Here is a 15846-nt window from a genome sequence, read left to right on the forward strand (position 1 = left end):
GAATATTGAGCTTCGTCATTTGATCGGATCCTTTTATAACTCGTCGTAGTTGGCTGTTTCTGTGTTCTGCAGGGAAGTGAACTCAAAGATATTTTATAGACAGATGCATGTGCCGCGAGTCTCAGCATAACCGCGAAGTTTAAGGAACATCCAACAAAATTACCGAACAGCGAGACACTAACATTCCGCTCCCTTCGAAACTTTTTTTTTTTAATTAGCGTAAACGGCATATAGTTCTAAACACAACTTTTCAGTTGGAGTGAACATCAAGAAGCATGGCCTACTCGAAGGCCATGCAGGAAGTCAACTACTTCACTAGAGAGCGACGTCGGGTGTTACTAGTAGGCGCAAGTCACCACCCGATTCAAAGGAAACAGCCGCCATGCATCTATCCATCTATCCACAAAAGAACTCACTGCGTTCCTTCTAACTGCCAACAATGCAGCGGAGGAAGAAAAAAGTAATCGAAGGCGCTAATAGGGAACGCAGAACAGAAGCAAGCTACATCGATTGACTCGGCACAAGAAATAAAGGGCACAAAGGAAGGAACAAATATATATATAAATAAAAAAACAAATAACCTAAACAAAAACAACTCCACGTTCGGCGCCAATTCAGTGTGTCCAGTCACGTTCGGCAGTCTATACCGACTTCTTTATTTTTAGTCCATAAGAACAAACCGAATGCCTTAGACTGGGAGCTGTCGGGGAAAAGAAATAGTGCCGAGTAAAAAAGAAGTCTAACGAAAAAAGGAAACGAAGGAGGAAATAATGAAAGAGGAAACACAGGAGGTAAGGATTTGCAACCCAGTTTCCTGGGCAAACGAGCAGAGAAACGAAAACGCCCTGCCGTTTGCCCGACGCTGATTTATCGCAACATGGAGATAAAGGTGTAAATGGCTCGGGCCGCAAAATGGCCAACGCGGAGTAACACGCTCGTCGCCCGTATGCCCTGCACGTGAGTCGGACGCCGGCCAGGGGAAAAGAAAAGGATTAAGCTCCGTTCATGCACTTGCGACTGTTTAGGACCGCCTGCCTTAAAATCTCTGAAAATCTTTCACGACGCGAGAACAGACTGGCACGCTGGCATCATCTGTGAGGTGATCTTGAAACTGCATTTCACTAGAGCGGAGGTTTTGTGGGATTTGCGAAATCAAATGTACGTACTATCTACTAGGAATAGCCGTTTGGAACATTAACAAAACATTTTCAAGGCGCCCCCCCCCCCCCCCCCCCCCCCCCGTAAAACAGAAATGCGTGAAAAATGTAGTAAATATACGAGGAAGCTATATGTTCCACAGCTACTTGACAGATGGTGCCAGTGTATTTGCTGATCCTAAAAGCTTTTAAGAAGTTTTAAGGCACACGCTCCTAAGCGGACACAAGTGTGTTAACCAGCCTTTAGTCGTCAGTTGATCGCCAGCGAGATGTGGGAAGGTGAGGACGGCTGACGGACTCCTGTTTCCCCCGATTTTTTTCCTTTCTTTTTCTACGATGTGTTCTAAAAGATTAGTGTTTGTTTAGTCGCAACGAATGAACCACGCATCGTCGAACCCTCAACTTTGGCCCAAGGGTAAGGATAGTGCTATGAACCAGATGTCAAGGTTTCAGAGCGAAGCACTATCTTATGAAAAAAATTGTAAGTCATCGCGGAACTCTTCTATGGTAAAATGGTGGCCCGCTATAGCCCAGCGACGTCCTTTTAGTATGCGTGTTTTGTGATGGTATTTGTTCTTGCCTTCGACAGCGCTCCGACGTGTGATGAAGCGAAATATATAGGCACAGCCCCGTGTATATTCCTGCTTTCCTGCGTTTTCTTTAAATCTGCATGTTCTTTCCTCTGGCTTGAGCGACACCGGGCACCCGTGCGCACTTTTGTAGCCGAGCACAGCATTATATGTACGATGTATGTGCAATGTTTGTGGCGCGCGCCTCCAGTGTTTCAAGATATCTTTCTACAAACAAGCTCGTATTGCAGGTGTCGTCATTGAGGTCTCCACGCGGAATCAAACAAGTGCGAGCTTGATGATGATGACAGGTCATTCTTGCCTGTTCCGCTTTAAGGCAGCTATATCAGTCTCACAGTATAATTTCCCCTGGCAATGGCATTTATACGTTTTTAGATGCGGAGCATCTCTTGCTCGGGTCCATGTCCCGCGGCGTCGTAGTCCGCACTCACACTACGCATGCGGAACTCTCCTCCTTCCCTCTCTCCAACAGCTGCGCGTTACTCTCTCCGCTCTCTCTACCAGCTGCGTGCACTTCGCGTGCGTTCGCTTCTACTCACACCGCGCGCGCATGCGCAACTCTCCTCCTCTAGTCTCCTCTCCTTCAAGTGTGAATATAAGCAGCGGTAGCGCGCTGCGCGCGTTCAGTTCACCGCGGGAGGCACTCACTTGATCGAATGACGTTTTAGCGAACGCCCACGTTTCATCGAACGACACTTTAGCGAATAGTCCGACGCCGCGAAGCGGCGTTTTCGGGTGGGCCAAGTGAGTTCATATTTTTGTAATGAGTTGCCGCAGACTGTCGCCGCGAAGCGGCGTAAAGCGCAGCGCGACGGATGGGTTAACGCGCGCCCCCGTTATTCGCTAAAACGACCATTCGCTCAAACGTCGTCGTTCGCTAAAATGTCATTCGCTCTTATGATATGGACCCGGGTTGGCGCAAGCAAGCGTCAGCGCCACCCCACAAACTAACAGCTACGCTACGTCCACTGAAGACAAAGCTGCGCAGCGAAGGGCACGCGACGCTGAGCGCAAACGCTTGAAGCGAGCGGCAGACCCTGAACTACGGCAACGAGGAGCGGCATCCATTCGTCAACGTCAAGCGACGGATGCTGAACTACGACAACGTGAAGCAGCGGCGGTTCGAGAACGTCGAGCAGCAGAACCTGAGGTTCGGGACCGTGATGTTCAACGTAAACGTGCGAAGCGAGCGGCGGAACCCGACCTTCGAGAACGGGAAGCCGCGTGTAAACGCCAACAACGAGAGGCTGCTCCCGATGCTGCACGCGACCGCGAGCGCGCAGCGAAAGCGCCGGCGCGAGCCAAGCAGCACGCGCAGGTGTTAGTAACGTTGTTAGTAACGTTGTTAGTAACGTTGTTAGTAACGTTGTTAACTTGCGTTGGTTACCACACATCGCGTGAACGTTGTTGGAAACTCCGCGATGCTCCGCATCACACCATGGTTCCCCTCGGGAAGATGGTGTAATTTTTCAACTGTGGATTTTCAAGCATCAATTGTCGATTCTGCTCTTTTTTCAACCGTGGATTTTCATTAGCTTAACTACAGTTTATTTGCTTTCACTTTTAGCTAATGAATATTGTGTTCCTATTGTTGCAAACCTTTGTATGTTTCCTATGTTTATGTCTAAAAATACACTATTTTTGTAGTGACTTCGGCTCTAAAAATAAAATAAAATAAATAAATAAGTAATGCATCTTTGCACGTGAGTTATATGTCCAGGAGAACAAAATATAGGGAAATGATACTCACGATAAGTGAAAGAGTTAACTAAGATGCATAAATTGTCTTTTAATTAGTAAACAATAACCACGTGGTTTCAATTAGAAACTTGCAGAGCGACATCGAAGACCACTAAATCACTAAATTTAAGAAGACTCAAAGCACGTGAGAAGCGCGGAGTTGCGCTAAATTTACCACTCGTTCAACAGGCGCAAGGCTGGCTGTGCGAAAAACGCGGATGATAATCCTATCGTCCGGGTTTTTCGCGAGAAATGTAAAAAAAAACTCTTACGAACCCTCATATTCGGAATATTATAAAACTCCAAGGCTGAGGTATGAACCTTGAAGACTTAAAGAAAATGGCCGGGTTATCAGCCCATACTTCAGAAAAGTAACGGCATCTGGCGGGACATCGGTGAAACTATGTAGGATCGAAGAATGCAAAATTTGTTTCTCTTGCCAGCGAAAAATTATGTAGCAGATTTTAAAAACGACGAGTCATCGTTTTAAAATGTTACACCTAGCTATATTAACCTCCTAATAACGTAAACCTACCTAATAACTCCCTCGAGTACCTTTTGATGAAACATACGAACTTGCACACATTAAGGGATTGGTACGGATTCTTCCAAACTCATTGTTGTTTATGCAACAACCTCATACCTGCTCTTGTTTAATTTAATAGTAATATATTTAAACATTTTGCTAGGAAGTGCTGGCCGTGGGCACGCGTCCTCGAAACAGACTGCCGATGCTCCCGTTCGCAAACTAGCTCGTGGGTTTGCTGTCAAGATAAAACGGACAGAAACTCGGTTGCGTAGCGGACTTTCAAGGAATGTTTGTCGCCGAAAGTTTTCTGTCGCTAATCGCCCCCTAAGCACGTAACAACGGCGTGTTTACGCGGTACGTCCATCTCAATTCTCGACGTAACCAAACGCTGAAGCTGATCCCTGGGCGTGTGTTTCCCTCGCTCTCCGTTATTTTCACCCTGGCCATCTACGCTTCTCCTGTCAATACATGGCTTGCACGTGACGTCATCGCATTGTGCTGGTGGTCACGTTTGTAGTTCTTGGATAAAAAACCTGCAGAGATCAATCAAAATAATAAAAACCGTTTTTTTTTTTGTTTTTTTTTTGGGGGGGCCTTTACAAATAATTTATGAATTTCAGAAAGCCGAAGCTCCGTGACGAGGTGACGCTGACGGAGGGGATACAATGTGGAAGTTTGAGCTCATTACGTTATCTAAATCAAAAGATACAGGAGAACAAAATGTCTTTATCAGCTGACCTCCACCTAAAACTGATATGCGTCAAAACGAAATCAGAGACTCTGGGCGACTGCGGCATTTATTTCGGTGAAAACACTCGTCAGTACGGAAGAATATAATGATTTCTTTCTTGCTGACAAGTTTTTTTTTTATTATTATTTAAATAAACGCCACAGGTGCTTAATATATGATATTTTGATCTGATGAATATTGGGCTTAGGGGAAGGTGAGCTCATGCAGAAATTTGTGTTTTTCTTTCAAATATTAGGCTTTCAAGGCGGTGACGTCACGATATAAGGGGCGCTTCACTCCGCAGCAACGCTAGAGCAATTGCACAGCGTATCCCCTCAAAAATCTCAGTGTGTCCCCTTTCTTTTCTTCTTTTATCGCAAAACTAAACTAGGCCCGTTCCCTCGAGTTCGCGCCATCGAGCCCGACGGACACCGTTTTCCACTAGCTTACAGCTTTTGAATAAGATAAAACTTCGGCCTCCAACTTCGGCGTATGGTGCGGGTCGCTAGCGCTACATTTGGGTGGAAAGTGAACATTCGACGATGCGTGGTTTACTTCTAACATTACAACAACAACACTACTATTCCGAGGGAACACTTTGTACTTAGGGCGTCGGGCGAACTTGACGGCAGCTATGCTTCCTGTTACCTTTTGGGCACCAGAAGCCGCTACGAGGCATCCCAGCCTAAAGCCCCTCTATCCTGGGAAAAGTGGCGCCATTCATTGTTGTGGAAATGCTCGATACTTTTGGGAAGAACATGGCGTCTGAAATCTAGCTCAGTAACACTGTAGCTCAGTGCTGCGCTGTGCCGCCATGATCTTCCCAAGGGCTGCACGTTGTAGTACGTGCCTCGTGCATCGACGCACCTTGCGCTACTTGTAAAACATGAAGGGGCTTTATCCCAGCCAATCCAGTACCGCCAGCTTATCACGTGACCAGGCGCGTCTTTGCTCTTCCCCTAAATGTCACGTGACACAGGCGCAAGGCACTGATCGGCTTAGGTAAAGCCCCTCTCTCCATGGAGGGGCTTTAGGCTTAGGCAGCCCGTAGCGTCCTCAGCGGTCCATGGTAAGGCGAAGCGGAGTGCAGCCTCGGGCCCAGCTGCCAACGAGAGAGCAGCGGGCAAAGAGGGCTCGCCCCGCTGGTCAGACCAGTCGTCTCCGCGATCAATGCGCCTGTCCCTCGAGGAGACTGTTTGGAAGACCGCGGCTATGGCAGCGGACAATGGTACGAAGAGAGGGAGGGGGCTAGAGGACGAGGCCTTTCTCCCTTAAACGTCATCACCAGTGGCTCCACGCACTGCCGCCTAGCTGGCGTCAGCATCGCTGCCAGCGCGTCGTGCGGTTCGTCACACAACGACGCTCTGAGCACGCGGCGACGCCGAGACGGACGCGTCCTTGAGCCATCTCTCGTCCAGCATCGGCCCGGTCGGTAGCGGGTCGGGGTCCACCAACGATGACGTCATGAGCAGGCCTCGTCTTCCAGGTGGTATCGGAGGAAGACGGACTCCTTGGCGGCGCCGTTTGTTTAGACAGCGTTCGGGCCCCGGGCGTGAGTCGAGTGAAATTGACGGAGCGCGAAGTCCTTGTGGGGAAGGCGCCTTGGGCGAACTTACGTGTCACGCGCTTAAATTCTTTTCTTTCTTCCTTTTTTCTTTTTGTGTGTGTGTGCCTGTGTGTGTGTGTGTGTGTGTGTGGGGGGGGGGGGGGGGGAAGCAGTCGAATGTTTTGGTTTGAATACGGTTCTCTGAATAGTTTGATTGCTTTGGATAGTGACGTCATACCTTGGGCGGGAAGGGGGGGGGGGGGGGGGGGGGAGACAGAATCACAGTAAAACCTCGGGAGAAATTGTTCCTCTTGCGCTTAACTTTATGGTTTGGTTACTGTTATTATTCCGAGGTTTCCGCCACGCATCGCACGTGGAAGATGCTAGCTAAGAAAGCCCTCGGAATGCCACATGAGATTTCGCTCTTTGACGTCGGTGCCACCAGTGAAGGCACTCCTTCACGTGCAATCCGTGGCGGCGCACGCACGTTGCGCGTTTTGGCCACGCGCTGCGGGATTGCTAAAACGGAGATAGGCTGCGATAAAAAACCGAAACGCCTTCAAATCGGGCAATTTTTCGGAACGTGGTAAAATTCTGCGCGTGACTTATATTATCGTAATATGGGTGGATTTAGTAGTTTGGGATGATTTGCGTCAAGTTTTTAATCGAAACCGTACATTTAAAGTGAATCATTTAAAATTGAATTGCTGAAACGTTATTTACTTCATTCAACTGAACGCTAAGAATTTTCCTTAATGGGCTCTTTGCCACAAACCACACGGCATCATTTTTTTTTTTTTTTTTTTTTTTGTGCGATGCGCAGTTTTCCCGGAAACGATCAAACGCGCGTTTCCAAAAAAAAAAAAAAAAAGCCTGAGTATAACTTTAAAGAGAGATTGCTTGGACTGCGTCTTCAATAAGAATATCAAAATCTAAACGCTGCATAAGTAAAAACAAATAAATAAATAAGGAGGACATACAGCTACATGCAGGAGGAAACAGTAATATTATTGCGGGTTACCGGGTTCTGCGGACTCACAAATTTCATTAAAGTCCACGAGGGTTGAAAGGGGTCTCGCAAAATTTATTATGTTTTTTGTTTTTTGTTTTTAATTTTGACAGTGCAAATCAACACTTTTAACGGCACGGAAATTTATAGGTGGGCGAGACGAATATGGAACTATGTTCGGAAGATTCAAGAGACGTAGAGATCCTCTCGATTAAGAAAAAAGAAATAGGGGCTGAAATAATTGGATAACGCGTTGGTGGGGGAGGTTACTCTCTTACCCCTGTGCTAATAAACATATAAAATGTAAAAACTCGCAGACGTGTTCTTTTTTAATAGCTTATTCAAAGCCGCCAACCTCGTTTCTATATTTTTTTTTAATACGCAATACAAGCATACGCAATGAGACAAGTCATATTATCCTGCCATTAGTTATACGAAATAAATATGTCCGACCGAATTACGGAAAAGAGCGTCTGACGAGAGAAGAGCAGAAAATTAAAGAAAGACAGGAAACGGAGGAAGGCGGTCAACAGAGAGCTAAAAATAGGATACAAAAAAAAAATTTTAAAAACACCAAAAATAAAGACACCAAAATTTAAAATATGGGGCTACGCTGCCGTCCCACAACTATTGGTGCTAAAAAGGCAATAGTAAAATGGCAACAGGGCTTTGGAGTTTTAGGATCAGCCCTCAAGTATCCTCATTCGATCTTCGGTTATTCGTTTATCCCACTGGAAAACGGAAATTAAGAAAATGAACTGTGGCCAGCACTGGAAACATATCGTAATGCCGGTTATTCTTTAGTGGAGAAGCTGTTAGATTTAAAAATATATCGATGCAAGAAGCAGAAAACGCCCCATAAAGATTTTCCAAGTGGTCGAAAGAGGGTGGCGCCGTACGTTACAGCCACGCTAACTGGCAACTTGGGAATCGAGATGGCCCCTCGGAAACGATTCCTTCCCTTTCCCGTTCACTGGATACTAAACTGCCGCGAGTTATTCATACGAAGCAACAGCCGAAATTCCGCGCTCTGCTCTTCCTTTTTTTACCATATCTTTTTTTCTCTCTCTCTCTCTCTCTTTCCGCCATCACAGAAATGAACGGTTGCCGCTACAAGAAGTGAGAAATTCCGGCGAAACTTTTCTCGTGCTTGTTTTTAACTTCCCACGCCGTGTTACAACTATAAATGCATTTCGAACTAAATTGCCTTTTTTTTTTTTTTTACATATCTTGGCTATAATTTATTTTATTCTACAGACGTCGTGTTTTGTTGTTGATGTGTGTGTGTGGTGTTTTTTTTTTTTTTTTTTTACGTAAGCTTATTTTATTTACTTTTATAATCGCAGACAACTTAAGAAGCACAGGCGGCGATGAGTTTCGAGCATCCCATTATGGATCCGCAGCCAACAAATAAAAAATAGTTGTTAGTTGTTTAGACGGCAGGAGTTTATTTAGACTGCAAGAGAACTGCAACAGTGTTACCCACTGCAGAGGAAAAATTTAGTCAGTGCAGTACAAGCACTAACCTGGGGGTCTTTAACGTGCATCACGCACTGGTGACTCCGTTCACCCTTAAACTGAGACTAGAAGCTCCGCCTTCATCGCGAGCTCGCTGGCTTTCGCAGTGCTTTGGTTGCACGTGCCTGCACGTTCACACTTGCGTGTGAACGTGCGTTCACACGTTCAAATCGAAACGGGCAAGGGTAGGATTAGGCCTATTGCTAAATTACCCAAGCGTCAAGGAGAATGCAAAGATTGGTGTTTCACGCGCCACAAGGGCACGCTTTGCCCGTATAAAAGATTCGAAGTAAATAACCACAATAAGGCGTTGACGAACGCGCGTGTAGGATCCCATTTACTTTAGGCATTTGCTTTAGAAAATTTACTACTGCTGAGGCAAGCACGTGCGGTGCGTGGAACAGGCCTCGCAAGATCCGCTTAGGAGCATCTTCAACGTCTTCCTTTATCATCACTAGAAGGCCGCCATTGGTATGGCACAGATGCCGTTCCACAGATGATGATAGTGATCAATGTGGCCAGACTGAATTTCGGAAAGGGAGGCCGCCATTGGTATGGCACAGATGCCGTTCCACAGATGATGATAGTGATCAATGTGGCCAGACTGAATTTCGGAAAGGGAGGCCGCCATTGGTATGGCACAGATGCCGTTCCACAGATGATGATAGTGATCAATGTGGCCAGACTGAATTTCGGAAAGGGAGGCCGCCATTGGTATGGCACAGATGCCGTTCCACATTTGGATTTGGATTTGGATTTAGTGGCGTCCCTTTGTAACGGGTGGCCGCTCGCCGGAAGTTCCGGCGATGGCCTGCCAAAAAAAAAAAAAGAAAAAAAGGCTTGCTTGGTCTGGTTTCTAGCCAAGTCTAGCCGAGTTCTTGTTGTGGTGGAGCTTCGGTCGGGTCCTCGGTGTGGGGCAGGTCGACTTGGGCGGAAAACATCGGTTGTCCGGCTTGCGCTTGCACGTCCGGCCCAGCTCGCCTCTCCCTCTTCCACAGCCGCCAGGAAATCTCCCACCACTGCTCTAGTCGGCGCTTGGTGGTCTCGACGTGTTCCTCGCCGTCATCCCCCCGCTCCGCCGTCCGGAAGCCCAGCGCGTCCGGCAGGTGGTCCACCTGGGGGCACGGGCTGAGGGCCTTGCACTGCAGCACCAGATGTTCGGTTGTCTCTTCTGCTGCTCCGCAGGCGACGCAGGCGATTGGGGCCCCAGCGTCATATCGCGATCTCCACAGCCTGGTCTTGAGGGTCCCCGTTCGCGCCTCGAAAAGCAAGCCGCTGCCCCTGGAGTCATCATACAGCTGCTCCCGCTCGATCGCCCGCTTCGAGGCCGCATACACAGTCATTGATGGTTTTCGTGTGGCCGACTCCGTCCACCTTCGCGTCTCGACCTGCCGCCCGTGCTTCTTGAGGTCCGCAACTCCATCTCGGAGCGGCCGGCCGTCCAGCAGGGTCGGTGGTACCTCATACTTCCCCGCGAGCCTGGCCACCCGTTTGGTCAGGAGCGTGTTTACACTCCTGTACACGAGGTACTTAAACACCCTCCTGGCCCATCGCTCCTCTCCGAGGCCGCAAAGACGCCTCTCGTACGACAGCTTAGCCACCGCTTCCCTCGACTCAAAAGCAGACCATCCGAGGTCCCCCTGCACCCCTTCGTTTGGAGTCCCCCTGTGTGCCCCGAGTGCCATCCGTCCCGCCTCCCGCTGTCTAACCTCTAGGAACTCCCGAGTCTGAGACGACGTGCACAGTACCCGATTCGCAAAAGTCAGTCCGGGCACCATCACCATCTTCCACAGGCTACGAGCAACCTCGTAGCGGTCGAAAGCCCACATGGACGTTGCTGCCAGCACTCCCTTTCCCCTCATGGCCTTTGCTCGGACAGCCGATTCATGTGCTTGGATGTAGTTCCTACCCGTGGACAGGTGTACACCCAAGTACTTGTAGTCCGTGACACACTGCACAGTCTCCCCCTGCAGTACAAGCGGTGTGTCCAAAGCCCCCTCTACATTCTCTGTAGGCCCCCACTTCAGCACTTTGCACTTACGGGAGCTGAACTTTAGGCCCAGTCTGTCCCCTTGTTTTGTGCATATGTCCAGCAGCTGTTGCATCTCTTCACAGGTGCCCGCTGTCAGCACCAGATCATCCGCATAAAATAGTCCTGGAAGATGTTGTCTCACCATTTGCCCATTTTCCATGTAAGACAGGTTGAGGCCTCTCCCACACTCCTCCAGTTCTGTCTCCCATCTAGACATATATAACATGAACAGGAGAGGGGAAAGGGGGCATCCTTGTCGCAAGCCTCTTGTCACTGGGATTGGTTGAGTGTTCATGCCCTCCCATTCCACCACAACCGTTGTGTCCCTGTACAGCTCCTGGAGGAGCTCAAGCACTGAACCTGGCACTCCAATCTGTGTCAGTTCCCACCAGAGCCTTGAGTGGGAGATTGAATCATAGGCCTTTTCAATGTCCAAGAAAGCCGCCCATAGGTGTCTCCCCTCCTGTTGTACAATCTCAATTGCTTGGGTCAGCACATACAGGTTGTCCTCGAGCTGTCGGCCACTCCTGAAGCCGTTCTGGAGTTCGCCCAGTACATGTTTCTGCTCTGCCCAGCCTTGCAGTCTGCGTCTTATGACTTGCATGCCTACCCTGTACATAGTGGAGGTTACAGTAATGGGCCGGTAGTTTGTCAGGTCTGTCTTCTCTCCCATTCCCTTATATATGAGCTTCACTCTCCCGTGCCTCCAATCTTCAGGTACGTCTCTGCCGTGTAGGACATCTCCAAGTGCACCTTGTAGGGCTTCCTTCATCTTGGGTCCCATTTTCTTCAAGACGCACATCGGCACCCTGTCCGGCCCCATGGCTGTGCCCGCTTGCATGTTCTGAAGGACTCTGTGCATTTCCACTTTCGATGGTTCTTCCAGCAAGTCAGAGTCTTCCGGGGTCTCTTCCCACGTGTTGTTGCTCTGCCTTTGTGCTGACCCTCCTGTGCTAGGTGTAATTTCATATCGTGGGTCCCCTGGGTGTGCCTCCTCTTGGAGCAGTTTGGCCACAGTCTGTGACACCAAGCTGAGACACTCCTCGTCCTTGACGATTTCCAGGGTCAGTGGACTCTTCAGGTGTTGTAATGCTGTTGTTGGCCTTCCTAGGCGTTTCATATGCCTCCAGAATTTCCTGGGTGGTGCTCTTCCGCTTCGCTTTAAGTCCTGCAGTGTATGCCTCCCCACTGCCCTTCTTCTCCTTTGGACCACTTGTTTGCACTTTAGCTTGGCTTCTCTGTACTTCTCCCAAAGTTCCTCTTTCACTTTCCTTTCTCTCGCTGCCCGATGACACCTGCAGGCCTCTTGGCGAATGTTGATGGCTTGTCTGATTTCCGGGTGCCACCAGCTTTTTAATTCCCTCCTCGTTGACATGCCCTTGCCTTTCTTCATCTTCTTAATTTCCATGCTAATGCAATTCACAATGCTCTCATAGGTCATGTCTCTGTTTGCCACCTTTTCTAGCTTACGGGCAATCTCTTCAATCTCGTTCTCTCGTAGAGCTCGCTCCCTTGGCAAGTTACGTGTAGCGCCTGTGGTCCTCGGTCCTCCGAAGATAGCCAAGATTCTGTTGTGGTCGCTGCCAACACTGACCGCACCCTCCTCGTCGATGGTAACCCTGACCAGTTTCCTACTTATCATCGGAGACATGAGGATGTAGTCGATGCATGACTTTCGGTCTCCGGATACCCAGGTGTACTTTCCCTCACATGTGCTCAGTGTGTTTCCAAGTACCAAGTCATTGGTCTCTATCAAGTCAAGTAGGTACTGCCCGTTTCCATCCCTCCTACCGTCCAATTCCTCAATATGTGCGTTAAAGTCCCCCAGGAGAATTATGTCATCTCCATGGTTCCTCATCTCCTGGACGTCTTCATTCAAGCACTTGGCCATTTCTTTGTTCTTCTCCTTCGATCCTTTCCCTGTCCACCAGTACACCACTGCAACTGCCAGCGGTGTTCCCTTCACTGTGCCCCTCATCCACATATGTTCACAGCACTCCACTTTTGTTCTGGACCATTGTTCATTGTCTCGGAAGAGGACTCCAACTCCACCTCCTTTCCTCATTTCACCTTGCCTGTTACAGCCCTCCCAAACCAGACCTGGGAAAATGGGTGGGCATTCTTTTCCTCGTAGATGAGTCTCCGCCAGCCCAAAGATAGAGATTTCTTATTTGTCCATCATGGCTGCAACCTCGTTCCACTTTCCTTCTCCCCGTCCTCCCTGCATATTTAGGAAAGCCACCTTCGTTCCTTTTCTCGCCACCTTTCTGTTTCGGCGTCTTCGTCTTCGCTCCTGTGACCTCTTCATTTGCCGATCACCCTTTCTCGCTGTGTCGAGGGGAAACCCTATGCTGGCTGGCGTCCCAGGACATGCCCCAGTTGGCAGTTTACCATGTGTGCCACCATTGAAAACAGGTGGGGGATAGGAGCTACCTCGGGTCTCCGTTGCACTAGCACTGGTGGCTGGGGCCCCCATTGCTGGGGGTGTGTGGGTTCCAGTAGAGGTGGAGGCGGGAGCCCTACGAAGGGGTTGGCCTGTGGAAAGCTCTGCTGGGTGTTGTGGGCGGTGGGTGGGCCACGTTTTCTCCGTCTGTGACATTGCCTCGTTTTGCCGCTGTTCTTGGTCGCCTGGGCCGCACCGCTGTGGACGTACCGGTTTTGCAGTTCGTACCCAGCTGGAGTGAAACGTCTGGTTCGGTATCTCCCTGCCTCGTGTTGTTGTCTCCTGGTGCTTGCTCCCTTGACTCTGTTGACTGGTCCGCTGTGTTTGTTTCACACTTCTGCCTCGTCTGCGCGTACCTAAAAAACGACTTATCACCCGGGCTAGGCGGTCTGCTACCTTCCTTCCTCCTTCCTGACTATAGTGCAGTCCATCTCTGGTCATGTCCTCATGGTACAAGTCCTTGCTGAGGTTGATGTATGTTGCCCTCAGCTCTTGGCAGAGGTCTCCCAACTTCACATTCAGTGACATGGCTGCAGCCTGAAACGCCTTTCCCCTAGTTGCAACCTCAGGCACTGCACAGATGGCTAGGACGTCACTTCGTTTCGACCATGTGTTCCTGAGATGGTCCACAATCTCTTCTGGCCTCCTTCCTTGCAGCAAATCCTTGATGCCAACATGGAGCACATATAGTCGGCGTACCTTTCGTGCCTGACTCTCATAATCTTCAATTAGTTTCTCGGCCACCTCTGCTGTTGCCTCCCTGTTGTACAGCACCTCCAGCCGTCGGCTATCGCCTACTTCCCTGTCGAGCACGCGTGCGAAAAGGGGTACGTTGTCGTCTCCGACTACAATCGCCTCTCGCGTCACACCCTGGGGTGGTCGCTGGAAGCCAGTTGTTGCATCACCCTTCTCTTCTGCTCCGTCCACGTGTTTCCGTTTGTCGGTTCGCGCTCCGTCCGAACTCCTCGAGGGCAGCGTACTCTCTAGGCTCTGTTGTCCCGCATCTGTCGTCCTTTCTGCAGCTTTCTCTTGCTCCACATTTGCCGCTGTGTTGACTTGTTGAGTGCTGGTTTCACCAGGTGCCTTCGTTTCTTCTCTGTTGCTCCGCTGGACTTCTAGGTCCTTTTCTCCGGCATTGCCTCGGTGGGAGTCCATGTCCCCACCGTCACGATTGCCATCGGATCGCACTGGTTGACACAAAACCGACCGTACACTGCCGGAGTGTGTCAGCTCTGGGGTAGCCGCACTGGCCGTACTCGCCACCTGGTCCTCTAACCGTCGGATCTGCTCAGTCAGGGAGCTCACCAGCGCTGTCAGCTCCTCTGTCCGCATCCCATGCATGTTTTCCAGCTCTGTCAGCCTCGTGCATATGTTGCAAATGAACGGGTCTGTGTCTTCCTCCGCCTCCGAGACATCCTTGTAACGGCTTTCTTCCAGAAAGGCCCACCTCCTGCATCCGTCGCACTTTATGCGCACTTCGTCGCCAGATTCCCCACTGCGCCATAGCCGTGGGCTCTGCTGGTTTTCCACTGGCTGTTTGTTATTCGCCATTTCGCCGTTTCGCTTTTTCGCCATTTCGCGAGTTACAATTGTACACAATCAAATTCGCCGGTCAGGAACCAACGTGCAACAAAAGATGATGATAGTGATCAATGTGGCCAGACTGAATTTCGGAAAGGGAGGCCGCCATTGGTATGGCACAGATGCCGTTCCACAGATGATGATAGTGATCAATGTGGCCAGACTGAATTTCGGAAAGGGAGGCCGCCATTGGTATGGCACAGATGCCGTTCCACAGATGATGATAGTGATCAATGTGGCCAGACTGAATTTCGGAAAGGGAGGCCGCCATTGGTATGGCACAGATGCCGTTCCACAGATGATGATAGTGATCAATGTGGCCAGACTGAATTTCGGAAAGGGAGGCCGCCATTGGTATGGCACAGATGCCGTTCCACAGATGATGATAGTGATCAATGTGGCCAGACTGAATTTCGGAAAGGGAGGCCGCCATTGGTATGGCACAGATGCCGTTCCACAGATGATGATAGTGATCAATGTGGCCAGACTGAATTTCGGAAAGGGTCTAATAGACCCTTTCCGAAATTCAGTTATGATAAAGGAAGACTTCTAGTGATGATAAAGGAAGACGAAGAAGATGCTCCTGAGCGGATCTTGCGAGGCCTGCACATTCGGGGGGTCAGTTCGACGCGACGTAGGAATAGAGCAGAAGAGCTACGTAAGCGTTTATTTCTAATAACTCAGATTCACTCATTCTGTGGGCGGCACACAATTGGCTTTAAAGCACTTTGGTGTATAAGATTTTCTCGGGGCATCTGAGTGGGTTGGAGCTTTGTTCTGAATGCAGGTTCTTGGTCACCATCCAACTGAAAGTGATCGAGAAAAAACTCCCACTGAACGATTCCTCGCGTGCCGTTGACTTCCGAAAGTGACGGTGCCGATACAAGTTCATTTCCGCCATTGATATGGCAAAGCCTAAACTGCTTTACGAACCCCCAGATGGCACTGAATTTCGGAAAGGGTCTATTCCT

The sequence above is a fragment of the Ixodes scapularis genome, unplaced genomic scaffold, assembly GCF_016920785.2.
Source record: "Ixodes scapularis isolate PalLabHiFi unplaced genomic scaffold, ASM1692078v2 PGA_scaffold13__105_contigs__length_92229423, whole genome shotgun sequence".
NCBI classification, from domain to species: domain Eukaryota; kingdom Metazoa; phylum Arthropoda; class Arachnida; order Ixodida; family Ixodidae; genus Ixodes; species Ixodes scapularis.